Here is a 7,050-nt window from a genome sequence, read left to right on the forward strand (position 1 = left end):
GTCACTACAGTCATTTGGTCTCTTAAGGCATTCTGCCTCGCCTTCCTCGATCCTCAGTATGTGCTCGGTTTCTCTTCTACTTGGTCTATGTCTACATGGTGCTCAGAGAGAATGCAGGACAAGTCTTAACATCTGCTGTTGTCTGAGGGAGGCAGCATCAGCACAAATAACAGCTGGTACGGTGCGTGGTATCATGTGCCAGCTTTGTAACAACAGCCTTCAGAGTAAATAACACACCCATACAGTCATACTGTAAAAATATATGAGGAAATCATGAGACATAATCTAAAATGTCACCTTAGCTGCAGGACTGGCTGTACTCAGACTCCACTTTTCAGCCTTTTGAAGCTCTCTGTCTGAAAATAGCTGCGAGCGGAACGTGTAAACGAGAGGGCAGGAAGAATATCTCAGAACAACAAAGAGACAGCTAAATAATTCTTTGTTCATCACTATCAGAGATGAACCCTGACTCCTTAAAGGAAAGTGTGCATTCAAACTGCTTTCTGTATTTTAGATAATCTTTTAAAACTTTCACAAAAACTACAATTTCATTTTGAAAACACACACACTTTACTCATTAGTTAAAAAAACTGGTAAATCCACTCTTTAACCCCCTGGTGAAACTCTTTCCTGTTAACTCCCAGTCGGCTCACACGCTTCAGAACATGTTTCAACACATTCTGTCAGTGTAATTTCCCCCCAAAGGGATGGAGCATGTATTCACTTCAGTTTGGTTGTCTGTCTGTTAGCAGACCACATTTTTTTTCAAGATACCAATACCAGCTGGAGCTGATTTAACTTTGGTGAAAATCGGGTCAAGATCACACCATAATGTGAAAATTATTCAAACTTAACATTATTCACAATTTTTCCTGGATCATTTTCCAACTTCACAACGATATACTAAACCTTGGGAGTACCTAGGTTATAGTCATGACCTGTTTGAAGCTGAGGCTGAGCTTCAGAAGCATTGTGTCAAGGCTTGGTTCAGCTGTCGGGTGATCAGAATCAGAATCAGAATCAGAATCAGAATCAGAAAGGGTTTTATTGCCAAATGTTGAGCAGGTTTACAACATTAGGAAATTGCTGCGGTGCTTAGTGCAAACATACTGTCATAAATAACGCTTAAATAGACATGAGAAAAAAAATAAAATAAAAAATAAGAATAAGAATTAAAAGTGCTAAGTAGATAGATATATACATGATATATACATGAGTGCAGGTGGTGATCAGTGCCAAACATGGAATGATGCAGTGAACACAGCGTAGGGTCATGTGTTAGTGGTGGGAACAGTCATACGGTTATTGTTCATGTGTCCAACAGCAGAGGGGAAGAAACTGTTCTTATGGCGAGAGGTTCTGGTGCGAATGGACCGGAGCCTCCTGCCTGAGGGGAGCAGGTCAAACAGACTGTGTCCAGGATGAGAAGGGTCAGCTGAGATCCGAGCTGCACGCCCCAGTGTCCTGGAGGTGTACAGGTCCTGCAGAGATGGGAGTCTGCAGCCAATCACCTTCTCAGCAGAGCGCACAACACGCTGCAGCTGACTTGTGAATCATTGTCACGATCTGATGTGTGTTTAGGTGGTGATTTTGGTGCAAGAGATAGCGAACCAGTACGCGACATAATGGGACATGGAAGCAGTGATGACCTTCCACCTGTTCATAAGTAAACGTAATCTTTTATCTGTTTTGGTATCTATCTATCTATCTATCTATCTATCTATCTATCTATCTATCTATCTATCTATCTATCTATCTATATACACGTATATACGTATATACGTGTATATATATATATATATATATATATATATATATATATATATACATATATACATATATACATATATATATATATAGATAGATAGATAGATAGATAGATAGATAGATACCAAAACAGACATGTATATACGTGTATATATATATATATATATATATATATATATATATGTATATATATATATATATATATATATATATATACATATATATAGCACGCCCCTGCGGGCGGTTTATCCTTCAAGCTCGGGTCCTCTACCAGAGGCCTGGGAGCTTGAGGGTCCTGCGCAGTATCTTAGCTGTTCCTAGGACTGCGCTCTTCTGGACAGAGATCTCCGACGTTGTTCCCGGGATCTGCTGGAGCCACTCGCCTAGCTTGGGAGTCACCGCACCTAGTGCTCCGATTACCACGGGGACCACCGTCACCTTCACCCTCCACATCCTCTCGAGCTCTTCTCTGAGCCCTTGGTATTTCTCCAGCTTCTCGTGTTCCTTCTTTCTGATGTTGCTGTCATTGGGAACCGCTACATCGATCACTACGGCCGTCTTCTTCTGTTTGTCCTCCACCACTATGTCCGGTTGGTTAGCCACCACCATTTTGTCCGTCTGTATCTGGAAGTCCCACAGGATCTTAGCTCGGTCATTCTCCACCACCCTTGGGGGCATCTCCCATTTTGATCTCGGGACTTCCAGGTTATACTCGGCACAGATGTTCCTGTACACTATGCCGGCCACTTGGTTATGGCGTTCCATGTATACCTTGCCTGCTAGCATCTTGCACCCTGCTGTTATGTGCTGGATTGTCTCTGGAGCATCTTTACACAGCCTGCACCTGGGGTCTTGCCTGGTGTGATAGACCCCAGCCTCTATGGATCTTGTACTCAGAGCTTGTTCTTGTGCTGCCATGATTAGTGCCTCTGTGCTGTCTTTCAGTCCAGCTTTGTCCAGCCACTGGTAGGATTTCTGGATGTCAGCCACCTCCTCTATCTGCCGGTGGTACATACCGTGCAGGGGCCTGTCCTTCCATGATTTTTCCTCGTCTCCCTCCTCTTTCTTGGGTTTCTGCTGCCTGAGGTATTCACTGAGCACGTTGTCAGTTGGGGCCATCTTCCCAATGTATTCTTGGATGTTCGTTGTCAGATTTCCTAGCGGCCTCTTCATGGTTCCCATTCGCCTGCGGGATCCCCAGGTACTTGTAACTGTCCTCTATGTCTGCAATGTTGCCTTCTGGTAGCTCGATCCCCTCAGTTCTGACTACCTTCCCTCTCTTTGTTATCATCCGACTACACTTCTCCAGCCCGAACGACATCCCGATGTCATTGCTGTATATCCTGGTGGTGTGGATCAGTGAATCGATGTCTCGTTCACTCTTGGCATACAGCTTGATGTCATCCATGTACAGGAGGTGGCTGACAACTGCTCCATTCCATAGTCGGTATCCGTAGCCAGTCTTGTCAATTATCTCACTGAGGGGGTTCAGGCCTATGCAGAACAGCAGTGGGGACAGAGCATCTCCTTGGTAGATCCCGCACTTGATGGTGACTTGTGCTATGGGCTTGGAGTTGGCCTCTAGTGTTGTACGCCACATCCCCATTGATTTCCTGATGAAGGCTCTCAGGGTCCTGTTGATCTTATATAGTTCTAGGCATTCCAGGATCCAGGTGTGGGGCATTGAGTCATAGGCCTTCTTGTAATCAATCCAGGCAGTGCACAGGTTGGTCAGTCTGGTCCTGCAGTCTCGGCTGACTGCTTGGGCAGTAGCTGGTGTTTTGCGCCTCTGGTATTCTTGCCCATCCCTTTCTGTGCCCCGCTCATGTATTGACCCATGTGCCTGTTCATCTTAGCCGATATGATGCCTGACAGGAGCTTCCACGTGGTGCTGAGGCAGGTTATTGGTCAGTAGTTGGAGGGGACCGGCCCCTTCTGGGGGTCCTTGAGGATCCTTCGGTTAGCCATTCCAGGTGTCTCTCGTTAACTAGCAGCTGGTTCATTTGTGCGGCCAGGTGCTCGTGGAGTGCAGTCAGCTTCTTCAGCCAGTAGGCGTGAACCATGTCGGGCCCTGGTGCTGTCCAACTCTTCATACTGGAGACCCTTTCCTGGATATCTGCCACTGTGAGGGTTACTGGACCCTGTTCGGGGAGGTCGCTGTGGTCTGCCCTCAGATCCACTACCCACTGAGCATTGCCGTTATGGGTTGCGTCCTTCTCCCATATGCTCTTCCAGTATTGCTCCGTCTCCAGCCTTGGTGGTGCTGTTCTCATATTGTTCCCCTGCCACTGAGAGTACACCTTGGCTGGTTCTGTGGAGAACAGCTGGTTTATTCTCTTGCCTTCTATCTCTCTGGTGTACCTCCTCAAGCGGCTGGCCAAGGCTGTGAGTCGTTGCTTGGCAGTTTCCAAGGCCTCATGTATGGACAGCTTCCTGTACTTCTTAGGCACCTTCCTCATCGCACCTTTCTGCAACTCCGATAGTTGGCTAACCTCCCTCCGTGCTACCTTGATCTTAGCCTCTAGCCTCCTTCTCCATGGAGGGTACTGCCCCTTGTGGCTGTTCAACTTGTAGCCAAGCATCTCACTGATCACTGCCACCGTATTGTAGATCAGCTTGTTAGTGTCGGTAATCGTGGCTGTAGGTATCGTCCGTAGTGCTGCATTAACATCATCTAGCAGACCTTCTGAGGGTACTTCACGTAATCTTGGTAACCAGCTACGGGGGGTCCAGGTTTCAAGCTTGGCCATGATCCTATCTTTCAGGTCAGTTCCTCTCGCACTCAACGATCCTTCTCCTATATATATATATATATATATATATATATATATATATATATATGTATATGTATATATATATATATATATATATACATACATATATATGTGTATATATATATATATATATATATATATATATATATATATATATATATATATATATATATATATATATATATACATACATATATATGTGTATATATATATATATATATATATATATATATATATATATATATATATATATATATGTGTGTGTGTGTGTGTGTGTGTGTGTGTGTGTATATATATATAGACTGAAGGTGTCCACAGCAGAGTGGGCAATTTCTAAAAAAAAAGTTTAAAAAGAAATTTGTATCCTCTCTTAGTCATGTTGCAGTAGGCTTTGGCTGCCAGGGCTTTCAGTGATACACTCACATTCAAACTGCTCTTCATATTTGTGGCCACTAGATGTTACCAAAGAGGACTGTGTTGCAAAGCTCCTCTGCCCTTCTGTCTCTTCTCCTCTTGCTCTCTCCCGCTCTGTCTGTGTGAGAGTGTGCAGCGAACCACGCCCTTGTCTTGCAGAGGTGATCCTTTCTTTTTTGCTTCCCATCCTTTGTTCCTGCTCACCTGAGGTTAATTAACTGTCTCACCACTAGGAGAGATCCTTACCTGAGTACAGAACTGACCGTGTTTGTGAAACTGAAACGTGTAGAGTTATAGCTGCAGTTAGCGCCTGCCTAATGCGTCCCTTAATTCTGGCAAAGCATTGGCCAGGGTTTAATCACCTGTTGGGGCAGTGTGTTTTGATGCATTCCCGACCTATAGGAGTGTGTAGCAACTTTGCTGCACTCAGCTGCATCTGACGCTGAGTAGGAAACGGCTGCAGTAATTCACTCCTTCACTTTCACTTTTCCTCTAGAGCAGTCTCGTGATGACATATTACACTCAGCCTTTGACCAAGTGATGAAAATTGATGGTATTACTCGCACGCAAGAGGAAAATACCCAGTTGTTGGTGCTAAGAATCTACCGGGAAATAACTTTCCAGGCGGATTTTCCGATGGTGCACGCCCTGCCCTGAGTGTGAGAACCAAATGGAAAGTCCTAAAGTACCCATGGGCCCACTGCTTTTAATGGAGGTGCCTTCTGAGCGCGTCAGCTTGAACCAATTTCTCCAGTAGAGATGTGCGGATCAATCCAAATATCGATAGTATCGATACCAACACTAGTATTGGTATCGGATCAATACATTGCTTCTATCCTTCAGTGTGTAGCCCGCTGAACTGTGTTAATTATTTCTTTGGGAAAAATAAACCTCCAACATGCACTATGAAAAATGTCCAAAGCTTTTTGTGTGCTAAAAGACAGAAAAACATTCCAGGTCTCCAAAAATCCAGTTTCTGTTTAAAATGTTTCACAATTTGCTAGTTGAGAATTCGTCTCATTAATCATGGCACACTACTCTCCCCCATTTAGCTGCCTGAGTCACATCGACAGTACTGGCCCTGTATTTACTTGGTACTGGATCGATACCAAAATGTGTAGTGTGGCACAGCACTGCTGTGAACGAGGGAAAGTGTGAATGTTGAAGGTTTTTGATGAAGCGTCCAGGAAAGTATCTACATGTTAAATGACAACATATGTGTGTTCAAATAGCATCGACACACAGCTTCAGGTTTTTTTATTTCTATATGATAATTCTTCATAATTAAACAATAAGAACAAGCAGTCTGATGTCCTGCAATCATTATGAAGCTATAATCTGAAATACAATAACACATTAAGTTTTTGCACAAAGTATCGGTATCGGATCAGTGTCATCGATACCACCCTGAATTTTACTTGCTGTCACTGTACCACAGAACTGAGAAAAAAGGAAGAAGTAGTACACACGGGTCTTTATTTGTTAGAGTGTGACACCGTGTGTGCAAAGAGGGTATTACAGCTAAAAGGAAAAAAAGTGGTAGGACTGAGCTAAAGTACTCTCTGGCTCCATCCGGTGGAAGGAGCGTGAAACTGCAGGTCACTCCCCAGCCCTGGTGGACACGGGTAGAATTCATTAGAAGAGTAATAAATGCATAAATAATAAATAAATATTCTTGTTGCGTTCCCATATGTCTCCACTTCGTCAGTGACTCTAGTCACATGTATATAATGTCTCTGTTTCCTCTGTGAGAGCGTCTGTTCCTCTATCCCTGTGTCGCTCAGGATCTGTGTTCCCAGAGTTTCCCAGTCTCTACAGTTTTTTCAGTTCAGGTTTTCTGTTTAGTTTCTCATTTTTGATTGGTTTTCTTATCTTTGTACTGTTTTAGAATCATTAAATGGTTCACTTTTCGTTAAGTTCATTTCCTGCCTTCTTTGTCTGCATTTGGGTCCTCACTCTGCACTGTACATCATCTGCTGCCCGCAGATCTTGACAGGTCCTTTACTTCTGATACATGATTATTATCATCATTATTTATTTTTATTGTTATTAGCAGCAGTAGTATTTGACAATAGTAACTCATTCAATTAATCAG

This window comes from Perissodus microlepis, chromosome 13, assembly GCF_051167445.1.
Source record: "Perissodus microlepis isolate ML-2025 ecotype Zambia chromosome 13, ASM5116744v1, whole genome shotgun sequence".
NCBI lineage: Eukaryota > Metazoa > Chordata > Actinopteri > Cichliformes > Cichlidae > Perissodus > Perissodus microlepis.